The sequence below is a fragment of the Ixodes scapularis genome, unplaced genomic scaffold (genome assembly GCF_016920785.2).
Source record: "Ixodes scapularis isolate PalLabHiFi unplaced genomic scaffold, ASM1692078v2 PGA_scaffold3__209_contigs__length_174095766, whole genome shotgun sequence".
Lineage (NCBI taxonomy): Eukaryota > Metazoa > Arthropoda > Arachnida > Ixodida > Ixodidae > Ixodes > Ixodes scapularis.
In genome coordinates, this window is record NW_024609868.1 from 160,099,972 (window position 1) to 160,115,618 (window position 15,647).

Consider the following 15,647-nt stretch of genomic DNA (forward strand, 5'->3'; position numbering starts at 1 on the left):
GAAATTGAACGAAAAGTAAAAACACTCTCTGTTTCATAATTTTTTTCTCAGTACTCGTACGCAATAAAAACAGAAATTTTGCTTAATTTGGAAGGCAATGAAAGGTTCTACACGTGGTATTATATTAAAAGCGAAACTAAACAGAGTCGACTCAAAGCAAAATCCTCAATTTAGGTCACAGTTGGCCTAACGGAGGCATGTTTGGGGATTTTTACGAAAATGTGAGCAACGAATAATAAATAGTAGTTATAATGTAGTCTTACCTACTTGCATATATATCACACTAAAATAATATCGACGCTCTCTTTAGAGTACTTTGAGATTGAGAGTGATTCAAATACGCCACACACAACAATCGTCAAAACCTCGTCGTTTTTTCCCGCTCCTTTGAGATTTTTTTTCTCCGAAACTAAACATATCAAGACATTAAAATAAAAAGGATTGTTATTCTTGGAACATGCGCCACGAAATATAAAAATTTAGAGCAAAATAAAAAAATACGACTGCCACTCGTTGTCTGAATCCAAATGAAAAAGTCCATATATATATATATATATATATATATATATATATATATATATAATATACACGCTCTGTTCCTAATATGCAAACAGCACTTGCAAGCACATTAACTGTGTGTGTGTGATACGGGCGGTAACATAACGCAGTTCGCCAATGTTGAGTAGCCGGTCATACAGGTGTTTCTTCTTATGCAAGTTCGCAATATTTCCGATAATAAAGTTCTTCTATATTGGTGTGCTGAAAGCACTACAATCCTCGCCAATTACCGTCGAAAATTGCATGGGCGGCACGAGTCTAAGGCATAAATATGACCGTGTTTGAACCAGTTGGCAGATAATGGAAACTGTAACCCAACCGATGATTCGCATGCCTGACTCCGGGGAAACGAAACGGGAACAAAATACAATCTATTGAACCGGGCACTAAACAAAACAGGAATAGAACCCGGTTTGATACCGAGTTAATAACGTAAAAGTTTTGCTGTTCTCTTTCTTGTCTTGTGTTAATATATACATGTCATATACAGCGTATATGACATTATTATGCCAACAACGTAACGGGTAATTTAAGCGACTTCAAAGGCAAAATGTTATTTGGTAGGGTTAAGGTGAGACATTCAGAAGGAAGTACTTACTGGTGACCCAATTCATGGGCTATAAGTAGTGCAGATTTTTCATCGCTTAATTACTTAACCGATTGAACGGTTACTCTTTCGTTCGTGCACATACCACAGATGATAGTGCATCCTGAAAATAATTTTTTTTATATCAAATACTGTGCTTTCAGTATAGATGTTCGATGTTTTCAGAATCGCGGAAGTCAACTTCGTGTAAAGGCCGGGTGAGCTCAAGGATGCGTCGCGGGGATGATATGGCATCCAAATCTAAGAAAGGAGTGGCTAATACTCATGCTTATTAACTTATATATGAAGTTAAACACGGTACTGTCTTTGGCACATGAACTAGAAAAAAAAAATATATATATATATACAACATACAAATTATGCAAACGAATGAACCTTACTTGATCGAATGTATCAGAGTTTTACAAAACCGCCGCAAGTCAAATTTAATGGCGAATTCAGGACTTCAAGTCTGGACATCTCACCGTCCGGGCGGCTGTGCTAAACAAAAAACACAGCCATTGTTTTTCTTTTAAATACAAATTGGCAGGATCCAACGTACCTATTGATGGCTTGTTCGGCGTACTAAATGGCAGACTGGTGAGAAAAAATGAAAGAGAGTGGGTTAGTCATACGCATTTTTAGAAACCAGAAATGCAGCACGCTCTGAAATAATAATCATACGTGTCCGGTAAATATTAGAGTTGATTGCTAATTTTCTAAAGGAAAAAGGTAATATCAATCATGCATCGATATTCGCACTCGTGAACACCTGCAGTTTTAACCGGGCCTTTTGAAGAACATAAAGTTACGTTTAGGTCACGGCCAAAAATAACCTGCGCATTCTCAAACGTTTATTTTTGGCCCATTGCACGTCGATTAGTCACTATACAGCAGAGCATGTCGCGTACATCTGTGCTGCTAAGCGAGTGGCCAACTTAGTTGTGGCAGCATTTATTTCAGGCATAAAAAGATTTTGTAATCAGTAATGAAGAAGTTCCACTACCCGAACACTGAGCATTCGCTTAGCGTTGGTGTCAGTTCGAGTTTCGAGTGAAAACGTTTCTTAGAAGAAAAAAATTTAACCGTGTAAATTGGTAAATTGATAGCATTATGAGGCACACGAAGGTTCAGGAAAACAATTAGCGATAAAGTGAGAGGATGATTGAACAACAGAGTGATTAGGTTTAGCTCGCAGAGTGCTTTAACAAATTGGTGGAGTTCTCGTATAACAATGGTGGATAAACTGAAGAAGGGCCGAAGTTTTTAACCAAGCCTGCTTGGTTATCCTGCTTGCTGTCACAGAATTTGACTGCCTCTAATAATTGTGTTAATTTGGTTTATCCCACCACCGCCAAGGTAGTAACTGACTGGTGCTGGTGCCCTCCTTTCTCTAAATTGTTCCACTACTAAAAGTTTTACTAAACAAAAAAGGACAGGTGAATGTATTGTCTCACAATGTCGAAGTGAAGCACGCCTACACTGGACATATTAAATTATTTCCGAGGGTTTTTTGGTATACGTTTTGCAATGCACGACGTTGTAAAGCACCTGGTTCCTTGTAAATTTATATACATTTTTATTATGTCGGTGTGTTTTTAAGCCTCATAAAAACGTTTGAACACGTCATTTCTTCCGTCGAAAATTATATTTCTATTCTTCGCATATTTTCGTAATCCAGACCACAATTTTCTGTGGTAAATAAAGTATGCAGAAAGGGCTAAGCCCTGAAAATTATAGAATATTATGTTGCACTCAATGAGTGAAGTCGGAAAAAAACAAAACGTGCACCATGTATTGAGCACCCGCTTGGAGTTTTGTATTTTGTGCGTTCTGAAATCGGATGACAAGATAACCACCCCTATATTGAGAGAACGTGCGCCTATTGCGATTTCTCGGGGAACCGAAACCGGTATAAACATATGCACGAACTTATTTTTCTTCAATATTACCGTACAAGCGATCATTCTAAATCTAGAGGAACATACGTCTCGTACGATATGCGCATTAGAATGTATTTTTATATATCTCGCAGACTGAAGAAATTATCCTTCCACGTTCTTCTTTCTTTCCACGGCGTAAGAACAGGATTATTGTTATACTTATTCATACGCCATTTCATGGTCGTAAATAATGCGAGACAGTATTGCTTCCGTAGATTTAAAAATAGCATTTCAATGTTGTGGGGAAAATCAAGTCCCACACTTCGGCCCCCCAAAAAAGTACCACCTCTCACAATTCTAGAAAACTGCTTGGATATGATGCTGCAAAAGTTTAAGAACATGTTGTTACCTGTATTGCGTGATAAAGCAGAGAAACAAGACAATCCTTATGATAAGATATCCGCTAGGGGTTACGTCAATATCTAGAAATGGCTGGTGAAGATAAGAAACGGAACATATACAGAGAAAGCTAGTTTTATTTAAATGCAGAGTCAATTTGCTCAGCCAAAACCCGACATCAGAAATGGCATTGTGTATGACTGTCGCTATTATATTTGTGAAGAAACTTTGTCGCACAAAATAAACCCACATTATTTGTTAAGGTACCGCGAGCCTCAGATTTTCTCAAATCTCCAATTTCCTACATCTGTAGTTTAAAGACACTGGCAAAAATAAGACGTTTATACTTGTTCTTGAGACATGGAAGTTGAAAGTTAGCTTAATACTTGCCAGGAGAGTAATATTAATACTGCTGACGTAATCCATTTGTGTTTTATTTTCTTACCCAGAGACGAATACCACGACATCCTGAGCATCACGCCGCCATGATTCATCGACAAATCATTAAGGGAGTATACAGTGTCGCAAACCTCCAACTGTCTGCTAGGAGTTATTTTTAAGTGCACTTCACTCTGAAACACAATAAAAGGCATTTAAAATAAGTATGTCAAGTGGTCGGTAAATATGATAACAATAAATTACGTACCTTTAATTTTTCAATGCCTACAACAATAAAATGAGGCCTTGGGTTTTGCAGCGCAGTGTACAGCACATTAGCCTGTAAAAGGGAGAATTATGGTGATTCCAAAAAAAATATACCATAAGCTGAAAAACTCCACTTTGGCCAATCGGTCAAAGTCGCGAGGCTGTGTTGAGGCGATTAATTCATGAAGACCTAAAAGTCCGCAAATGTATTGGGATGCCCTATTCCGCTTAGTAGAAGAGCGTGTTGGTTTAAGTCATGGATGAAGAAAGAATGGCCCTACTCCGCTTCTTACATAACGCGAAAACAGTTTTTATTTGTTTACTTTTCATAGATTCACATGCTAAATCATTAAAATATCATCAGACAAAACAAAAACAAGATGTTAAGCCCGTAATTACTACTTCACAGGATATATTTCCACGTGTTCCGGAAAGTTTAATTGAAACCGTTTAGCAAATCCTCTGCAACTGGAACAATGAACGCCGCTTTTAAAAACATCCATCGCAGAAAAAAAAGGTTCATTACATATTAATAACTCTGTGTCAGGTTGCCTACGCAATATACATACTAACGTTTGGTGTAATTTGGTGTGTTGGATTTTTTTCAGCAATTACATTTCGAATGCTCAGTATAAAGTCACTGTAAAAACGTAATTCCTGGCGTCATCGAAAACTGTCGCATTGGCATAACTTACAATAATATAATGCACACTCGGCTTCTTACATCTCTCCGAGAGCTATGTAGTTAAGAGGCATTTTTAAAGGATTTTTTTTTTATAAGAACGTATCTTTGCGCCAGCAAACCTGCTTCCCGCAGCCAAAGCGCGGAGGTACCACCTCGGCTTCCTCGTAGAAGAGAAGTAAATATACAGTACGCATGCCATGAAAGAAAAGGCTTGGTTCTTGAGCTCACATCATGCACGCGAAAAATTCGTGGTTGCTGGTTATTGGAGTTCTTTCATGACGGGGAGCAGGTCCTTTGGCTTAAAGATCCGCATCAATATTAAACCGTAACGTCTAAAATACGTTAATCAAATTGTTTCTAGGTAGGCCGTGAAATGCTGCACTTGCAGTATTTTTCGAGAAGCGCAACGATCTAGAAGTTTTCGATGATGAACAAGAAAAATTCTAATTGGGATTTACCTCTATATATCCCTTTCAATATACTTCGAAAAAAAATCATTCTTATCAGTATAAATATTTCATTTTAATATTATATACAATTCTTTTGTTTAGGACGTATATTAATGCTTTTTACACAACCTTGACGTTTCGTCATTTGTGGGGAAGTTGAGGGGTGAGAGATGGGGAATACGATGAGGATGAAATGTTTAAAAATAATGCCGCATACCGGCTTCTCGAATAAACCTTAGCAGAGAGTCCAGCACGATCTTTCTGCTCTGTATATCGAACCCTGGTCGCGTCAACGGTCCGAACGTTTTGGGCCTACGGCAAGCGAAGAGTTCGTAGATGGTGGCTCGCCTTGAGCGTACAGTGGCTCTGCACTCCCAGAGAAGATGTAGTATAGTTGCTGGACTCTTGCTCTCGCGTCGAGTGCAGTCACAGGTGATAACCGTCCCGGGGTCATCGAATTGTCGGACTCGCCTGGCTCCGTCCAGCTTAGCCTGCAGAGCAGGCGTTACTGCCGCGTGGGTGCGGATCCGGCGCAGGAAACGCGGTCGCTCCGGCTGTATTCGGAGTAGTTCGCGGTCCGGATCTTGAGGGACCAGGTCTGTCAGTGTGTTGCGCCTCCTCGTCCTTCCCAGGGACAGGAGCTTGTCGGGGTCGAAGGGGAGGACATCATTTTCTCCTCGGCTTTCTTCCGGTTGATCCAGGTCTGGTATTGCTGGCGCAGCTTCAAGCGCCGTTCTGGCAGCATTGTCGGCCTCTTCGTTGCCATATATGCCGGAGTGTCCCGGCACCCATCCCAATCGAAGGACGCGTTCTTCATCTGCTATTTGTTGGCCTAATTCTCGCAGCTGTCGGACGGTGTTGCTATAGGTGTCAACGTTATCGCGTTCTGCGTGTGCTTCCCTACTGGCAGTAAATACCCACACGTCTTTGTAGGGGGCTTCTTTATTGTTGCAGTGTGTGCCCGCTTGTTTGGCTCCTGCCAGTATAGCCTCTAGCTCGGTTTTCTTGATGCTACATTCACCCTTGAGTGCTCGGCTACATGCCGACTGCGAGTTTAACATGAACCATCCAATGGCTCCTTGTCCGTCTCCTCGCAGCGCAGCATCTGAGTATACTTACAGGTTGGTGAAAGCTCTGCTGTACTCTCGAACAAAGTCGATGTGGTCCATAACTCTTTGGAACCGTGGCTTATCGTGGTCCTTCCCCATGTTGCGAGCCAGCGGGGCAAATCAAGTAAGGTGCATGGTTGTATCTTTGAGACCTCGGTTTGGGAGCGTCGGAAGGTGATTCGTTTCGTAACCAATATGTCGCAGTATGGCTCTTCCCGCTTCTGTGATTTTGAGTCGGTCCAGTTGCGCGCCCTTGATTGTGTCTGCCCACTCCTTGAGAATATTCAGCTTAGAGTGTATTTGCAGGTCTTCTATTTTCGCAAACCGTGGAAGTCCGGTAATTCGTCTCATAGCTTCCCTGTTGAGCCTTTCAAGTTTCAGCCGTTGTGTTTGTGTAAGTCTATCATAATTGTGTGCATAGAGCACTTTCGAAGTCACAAGCGCCAGGGCTAGGGTATGTGTTTCCCTTTCTGTGACTACCCATTTCTTCGTGGCCACTCTTCTGATCAAGTGCAGCGTGCTCTTCCAGGTTTTCGTTACCCTCTCTATCCAGGTATGGGGCTTTCCATCTTGATCAAGGAATAGTCCGCGAATCCTCAAACTTTCAACGCTCTGTATCTCAACTCTCTTCATGGTCAAGGGTATGTTCTGTGTTTCTGTCTGATATTCACTGCGTCGGTTGCCCACCACTATGTATGAGGTCTTATTTGGTGCTGCAGACATGCCTACAAAATCCAGAAACTCTATGATGGTGTCTAGTGCCTGCTGCAACACCTCTTCTTGTCTTCCAACCGCTCCGCCTTGGTTCGAGGTTGTGATATCATCTGCATAGATAGTAAAGCAGAGGTCTTGGATTCGGGCCAGGCGAGGCAAAAGGTCGGCCATGACTAGGTTGAACAGCGTAGGTGAAAGGACTGCACCTTGAGGGACTCCGACCCCATTAGGTGTTTCTGGACTTGACGTGTTTCAACTTTGACTGTAGATTTCACTCCCTCCAAGAAGGAGTTGATGAAGTTGAGTGGTGCTCTGTGGACACCATGGGCGACTGCGCTGTCGATGATTGACTTGTGTGGTCCGGAGTCAAACGCTTTTTTGACGGCCACTGCTACAAGGATGCGTAGATCAACCTCGGAGGGTGTTTTCAGCACATTTGTATAGATCATCAAAAGACTATCCTCAGTCCCTAGGTGTCTTCGGAAGCCTGTCTGCGTGTAGTGGAATGTGTCATTGTTCTCTAGAATGTGCTGAATTCTGTATAATGCCATTCTTTCTCTGAGCTTGCATACATTCAAGGTGAGCAAAATGGGTCTCACGTTAGCAATCGTTGTTGTGGGCTTGCCTGGTTTAAAGATCGGGATGAGCCAGGACGTCTTCCACTCCTCTAGAACGTGACCTCTGGTTCAGATTTGATTGATTTTTGTTAGGAGCTCCTCTGAATGTTCGTCTGGCAAATTCCTAAGGAGAACATAGGTAATGCCGTCTGGGCGTGGTGTGCTGTCGGTTTTGCACCACCTTAAAGCCGAGATTAGCGCTCCCATAGTAAAGGAAGCTCTGGCAGGATCCCCTACCCTATTGAAAAAGGCCAATATGAACTCGGCTTATTGGAAATATTGTATTCCAATGAAGATGATGGAGACCAATAAAAGCTTATTGTTATCCGATTAACCCAATACGCACGATGGGAATATATATCGGACCACAATATCCCTATATAGTATGCGGTTATTGGTATACAACAGGATATTGGGGCACAATATCCCGATATAACTTGCGGTTAGTGGTATACAACACGATATCGGAGCACACTACCCCGATGTACTACACGGTTATTGGAATAGAATACGACATCGCGTGCATATTGGTGACCGACATGGACATACTGTACGGCCACACGATATACAAATATTGGTCGTCGATCATGGGACCAAAGGAGAATACAATATGATATCGCGTGCATATATCTCAGAACGCGGGTACCAAGTTACCAAGATGAATTACGCTGGCATATCCACACGGCAATACGCGAGAAATATATGGGGTGTGGATACACACATAACGTAAACGTTCTGCGTTGCGAACACATTAACATTGATCGACAGTGCAAGTATGTACAGCTGTTAGTGCGGCACACAGTACACACAGCCTAGCGCGCTTGAGACTAGACAACCACCAAAAAATTCAGAATAACTAGCCGGAACACCCGCCGCGACCTACCTTTTAATGAGAAAGCCCAATAACGACGTGCTCATTGGAGTGATCGTTTTCCAACAAATGTTTATTGCAGTTGTAATGCAACAAAAGTTGATCGCCAAACGATAAACCCAACGTACCGGGATACAATTCGATGTTGCAACACAACATCGCAATACAACAAGAAACTATCGGTGTTGGGACACAACCACCACATCGAATACGATATCAATACGAAGTTACCGACGGTGAGAAATACATCATCACAAGATATACTATTCGAAGTTACTGGTGTTGCGACCGAAATCGAACGCGATACGTGACAATGTCGGTTCGCACGATAAAATAATGAGGGTGAATAGGTTTGACAGGTCACGTGCATGTAGTTGCTTCTTACGCGCACATTTATCGATATTGACCCACCTTTCTGGGTGATCCTACGTGGTACACAAGATCCACGACGACATGCGAGCACATTTCACCCACCACTTTTCGTCGCCTGTTTCGCGAGATTCACACACTGTCCAAAAACGACGTGAAAAATACGTGCATTTGCGCCATCAAACGATACGTTACAGCCTCGTTTTTCGAGAAGATAGTTTCCATCGCCAACCCGCTCGCGCGCGCGCAAGCTGCTGCTCTGGAAGCAGTTTGGACTTCGAACTGTTCGAACTGTTCGAACTTAGAAGGGAGCGAGCCCGGCTGACCCGGCGCGATGCCGGCGTGCTGCCGAGCCGCCAAGCCGAGCATGCGCAGTGCGCAGGGCGCGGGCGTCGGTTGCGCGACCACGGGACCACGGCGCGACCCGGCCACCCGGCCAGCCTGGGCAGCCGGCGTGATTGGCGTTCGTCGCACTCTGTGCTCGTGGGTATCGAGCGAAACCTACACACTTTCAATTGCTTCGAAAGGTACGTATACACAACTCTATTACTTGCAGCATTGAGTGCTTTTGTGTACGCGGATCAAAGTAAACACCGAAGGACTAAAAGGAGACGTGAAGTTTTTAAATCGCGGCCTTTTTGAACGCCTGTGTTCCCTCTTGAAAGCCTCTAGCTGTGCTCTGTTGCAGGCTTCATTTCGACCGCGTGTGCTCCAATGTAACGTCAGTCACTGTTCACACTCGGCTAGCTTTGCCAGTTTGTTATCTCATGTGCGAAATAGACGTAGAAACCAGCGCCGCGTCTCTTTCGGATACTCAGCCTCCAGCCCCCTTCCTTCCGGCGTGCTTTCTGCCGCGCCCGTTCGGCGCATTGGATTCCCGGGCGCGTCAGGCTCGTTCGAAGAGGCGTTGTTTGAAGCTGACGAGTCGCCGAAGTGTTACCGGAGCTTCTCTTTAAGGAAGTTGCGATCGACGCTCGGCGGCTCGGCTCTGAGCTCGTACTTTTCTCCTCCCGGGTAGACTATGACTGCCGATGAACGAATTTGAAAAAGCGCTAGCGAGTGACTTTGTGACGCCGCCCAACTGTCCTTCTATCAACGGCGCAGAGCAAATGATGTACAAAAAAAACAAACAAAAAAAAAAAACGCGTTTTTTTTAATTTTGTTGCCCATGTTTCACCTTAGCGCAAAGTGAATCGCGGCTGTACGACGGTTGACTCATTACTGTGCCTAGATTGTAACGGAACCTTTTTGGTGTGATCTTATTCTGATATCGTTATATCTCGCCCTTTCATCTTGGCTGCACACCTCTAGACGACATTCTACACATTGCACGTCTTGTCGACATGTCGCTGGTGCTTAAGACTAATTGGAAGTCACTGTTTGCTCACTCCTTGGTGCACATATTTTATGTTCAACATCAGTTATCTCAAGGAGGCTCCATGAAACCCTGGAATTTGTTTAGAGGTACCTCTACATACTGTATTAGAGTGCTGTTTTGTGTGTTGTAGGTTTGTACAAAACCAAATTGGAACTTTGTAATATACCCCTATGACTGTTTACTACAATTAAAGTTGCAATGAAACATTGGCCACGAGAAGTAACTCGGCCAACGTGGCCGACAAATTCCTCGCATAATTTTCTCCATGGGTCATTTTGGATGTTGACAAATTTTCTTGTGAATAATGAGCGTTATGCACATATGTTTCTTCTACTTTTCAGACAGGTACTTTAGTTAGATAAACCCCAGCAAAGGCAGCAAGAGAGTCTCAGGGTCACACCAAGGATAGCGGCATTCCTGCTCGAGTCCCGGGTCTTCTCACCGAACTTCACTGAACATAATGGTACATTCCCCTTCCTTAACTTTGTGGGAGCCAAGGGTGAAAGACGACGCAGAGGGCACGTGACAGGCGGTCGGCGGAGAAAGAAGTCACGAGCTGGCGCGAGACAGTGCGTGCTGAACGAGGCTGGAGCTGGGCAGGAACATCGGAGCCGGGCTGCCTGGCCTGGCCCATGCCGAACCCCGGTGCGGTCCACCAGCGAGGTTCGAAGTCCGGACCGGCAGAAACGGCGAGTCCTGGCCATCTAGCCTAGGCCACGACGATCCCGGGGTAGTTCCGCAGCGAGACTCGGGCAGTGATAGCCCGGGACAGCCAGCCTACGCAGCGCTGGCATGGAAAGGACGATCCGCAGGCCTGGACACTGACTCCGACTGTGAGCCCTGATCGACGGGCGACAACAAGGGTCGGCGTGCCTGGACTGCCGGCTCCGAACGACGGGCAACCGTGAGGTAGTCAACTTATTCGCTGTCTTCTCGTTGCTGTATGTCACTCCCTGGGTGACGGGCGGAGCGCATACCGATTGGGCGGGGATTATTAGTGGCTAAGCAAACTCCATAAAGAAACCAACATTAAACTGGCACATCCAACGTGGGGCTCGTTCGGCATGCCTCTGCTTCTAGTCGTCCAAAGGGAGTCTCACGGATTCGTTGAGCGGGTTGTTCACTAACGCTAACAATGCCGGTTGAGACAAATATGTTGGAATTTTGGCGACTTGTCTCACGGCAGAGCTCAGCAGGTGTCTTCTCGAATCAAGTACCTAAAGGGCTCAAAGAACGAGGTTGCAGACACGCTTTCTCGGGTACCCCAGAATAGTGGTTGGCAGGAGACGGGGAGCGCGGTTAAGATGTAAGAAAGTCGTCTTCAGAGGCAGAGGAGAGTCACGACATGTTCGCTGGAAGGCAGGATAACGAGTGGCAGGAGGAGAAACAGCCAGGACTCATTGCAGATTTAGGATTTAGGCTTGGGGTGATGCGGTAGGCAAGTAAGCGCTTTTCGAGGCCTGGAGTGCAGATGGGTTTTTGACAGTGGGTGTTGGAAAGATTGCGGAAATGGCAGATGACACCGGGAACACTAGCAGACCAGAGTGTCAGCGGGTGTCGGGTAAACTGGCGGAAATCGCGGTTGGCACCGGGAACGCTGGCAGGCGAGTTAATGAGCACTATGATTTGTAACTGCTGGACCAAGACGGCTAGTTGCTTCGCGTCAGTCCAACAATCGACGAAGGGCGGAGGGACGACTCTCCCTTGAGGGGGGTCGTTCCAAGAAAGCTACGAAGAAAGCTATGATCCTTTCTCGACTTCCCTCTGGTCGGTCGTGGCAGTGACAGCAAGACTTTTAATAAATTATGTCGCGTCACGACCTGGCCGGGGATGCGGCGGTAGAGATTTAGGTGGCTTGTAGCTGTCCAGCTTGCCTTGAGGTGTGAACGGTTAAAGCAGACTTGCTCGCTGAGCGTGATCGGTGGAAGCAAGCCTAAGGCCCACTTCAGACGGGACAATTTCCCCCAGCAACTTAACGTCGCAACACCAGAAACACGGACCGCCTGCGTTCAGACGCTGCAACCGAATTGCTACGACTTGCCATCATCATCATGAAATTTGATTTTTTTTTGCACTATATAGACACACAACTACGTGCTAAAAACGTGTTTTTATATCTTTGAGTGGCGTTGAGAATACTCACTCATGTTTCTGAAAAAGTTTATTTCCAAAAACGATCCATTTCGAACCAGGACCAAGTCTTCAGCTGTCATCCTCACCACCACAGGGGTGTCACGTGAAAATATTGCGTCCCTGATTGGCTGCTGCCGCTTCAACTTCTCCAGTTTGTTCGAGTTGCTTGTCTGTTTTAAGCCGAACCTGATCTCAGAAATTCGTGCTGATCTGGGAAAACCTAGGGAACTACCCGGCAGCAACCTCAAAATTGCTAGAAAAGTTGCCCCATCTGAAGCGGGCCTTAGGGAACTGAAATCAAGGGCAGTGGAGCTCTGGGTTCAAACCCACCTGGAGACGTTTAATTTCTTTTTGCCTTTTTTTTTTAGTATACAGTATATATATATATATATATATATATATATATATATATATATATATATATATATATATTTTATTTACAAATAATACTTTTTTTTAAGTTTTAACGTATAGACGCATAATTTAAACACTAATTCACATTCAGAAGTGCTTTTATTCACACACTGTGGCTCCCTAGTGCTTGCAATAGCTTCTTGCTAAGCTATTGCAAGCTCTGCAAAGGGAGGGGCATCTTCCCACCCTTTGCAGGCTGTAAAGCTGTGACTTGCACAGCTCTAACAGGTCGCGCCTCGCACACTGGCTCCATCATCAAGCATAGGGGCTGCATGAGTCGCGCCACACCGTAAGGCTATATACGGTCGGGTGACAGCACCTGGGACCATTCGTCGCTGCACTCAGCTATGGTATGTTGGCATGGTCAGGGCATGAAGCAGGGGTACAACTTGGGAATGCTCATCTTCATCACATTTGAAGCACATTTTTTATTACTTTTGTGTCGAGAAGTCAGCATTTTAAGGGTGAGGAAGCAAGCAAGAGCGAGAGCAAGAAAAAAAATTGAAAGCCGCTCTTATTGAGAATTTATTACAAGCACTAGGAAGCCGTGGAGTATTCTTAAAACGCTTCTAAAGGTGAATTAGCGTATAAATTATGTGCGAGTGCCTCAAAAATAAAAAAAACAAAAACAATTTAAATATAATTGATAAGGATAAAAATATACACCAGGAAGACTTCAACCAGAACTACACAGTCTGTGAAATTGAAATTTGACACCATTAACCGCTTGGCGACCACCCAATTTTATTTTTAGGTCGTTTATCGAGGTATATGGAATTTCGTTTGCAGCTGTCGGCTCCAAGAGAGATAGCCTTTTTTTCATTTGCTTTACTATTCCCACCAAATATGGCAAGTGAGCGAGAATAGAACCTCATTAGTCGGCCGAGGCACTGTGCTTGCCTTGTGGCAAACTAGCCTGGCTTGGTAGGCTTATATTTCGTTTCATCACCCGTTTAGGATTCTGTTGTCGTTCATCAAAAGAAAAAAAAAAAAAACTAAGTCTGGCTTATTCTGGTGTGCAGGCTTATTCTGGTGTGCATTAAACTCTGCTAAATGGGGCAAAATATATATTATTGATATTTTAGCAAATATGCATTGTTTTAGCAAAATGAGCTACACTATTTAACTAAGGTGAAACAGAACGAACCTCTCCACTTGGGTCTGTTTCTATCTCTCGCAGACACTATTTCCTGCTCTTTGTGGTTTGTATCAGACTTTTGTGTCTCTGTCCGACCAAAGCATCTGTGTTAGACTAAGACAGGTTTCTTTAGCATATGTGCAGATATTCTTCGCAGCAGATGGCTGCCAATCAGGAACACGAGTTTGTTCTCGGCCACCAAGAGCAAGTGTTTTCAAGGTGAGCTATTGCCTGCCTATATTTTATTTATTTGGTGATACTGCCAGCAATCTGTGGAACGGCCAGGCAGGAGGTGTACAAAAACAATATTCAAAAACAAGCGGAAGTAGTACAAACAAACCAACAGACAGAGCCACTACTCAACAAAGTGCGAGATTAGTGCTTCACTAAAAGTATCTAATGATTTCAAATTTACAACACTTTCATGAAGCTTATTCCACTCACACCTGATTCTAGGGAAAAAAAATGCGTTGAACAAAGTGGTTCCACACAATGGTTCGACAAGTGTTAATTGGTGTTTGACTCTCATGGGCCTTGTTTCGTTAAATGAAGTGTAATCACAGAGACGCAGTCGCAAATCACCCTGTATAATATTATAAAGAAACTTCAGCCGTCCTGTTTTTTTCGAGGTTGCTAAATCACTCTATCACGATCTTGGGTACAAATCTGAACCGGATGACATAAAACAATAATGGTTGTACACAAACTGCAATGTTTGTTTTTTTGCACAGTCTCTAACATATCGATTGACAGCTTTGTATGAGGGTCCCATACAATACATGCATATTCTAGCATTGGTCTTATGATGGTTTTATAAGCAGTCAGTTTAGTTTCAGGTGAACACAGGTTAATATTTCGTCTTAAAAACCAGAGCTTCCGCATTGCTTTACGAGCTATAAACTCAATATGTGCACTCCATGACAAATCAGAGGTAATTAAAGCTCCGAGGTATTGATATTGGTTAACAGTATCGAGTGGTACTCATTTGATAGAATATGTAAAAAAACAAAGGGTTGTTCTTCCGCGTCATGGCCATTTGAACACACTTTTTACAGTTCAAAACCATATTCCATTTTATGCACAATGCATGAACCAAAGATAAACATTAATTTAATTCTTCTTGATCAGACGGGTTGTTTACCTTAGCAAATAAAACACAATTGTCAGCAAAAAATTGGCTTTGTACATTGGGGTGGTGTATCTTTAAATCGTTAATAAAAATTAAAAACAAAAGAGGCCCAAGGACCGAGCCCAGGGGCTCGCCTGAGAACACGGGTGACTCGAAGGAAAAGACAGTCAACACTAACACAGTGCGTTTAGTGTTTCATTCCCCTTGGATGCCATTTCCTATGGGTAGTGGTCTTGCTTTAGTATTTTTCGTCTCCCTTCTGCAAAAACACCCAAGTTTAATTAAGACCGGGTTCTTTCTCAGCTTGATTGGCTGGTGGCAAGCACCAGCCAATCAAGGCCAGAAGTTTGCTCTTTGCCGCTCATCGCAAGTGTTTTCAAGGTGAGCGATTGATGCTTATCTGAGTTGTGTGTTTTATTCCTCACAGACAATCTATTTCCTGTCTTTATAGTGGTCTTGTGTCAGGCTTTTGTGTCTCTGTCCGGCCAAAGCATCTGTATTAGACTAAGAGTGGGTTCTTTAGGATTTGTGCAGGTATTCTTCGCAGCAAATGGCTGCCAATCAGGAACA

The 15,647-nt window shown here is 43.9% G+C and overlaps 1 pseudogene; it reads right to left on the bottom strand.

The window, feature by feature from the left end:
* Positions 1–1,152: 1,152 nt before the first annotated feature.
* LOC115309480 overlaps positions 1,153–15,647 on the bottom strand; it is a 60,083-nt pseudogene continuing 45,588 nt past the window's right edge.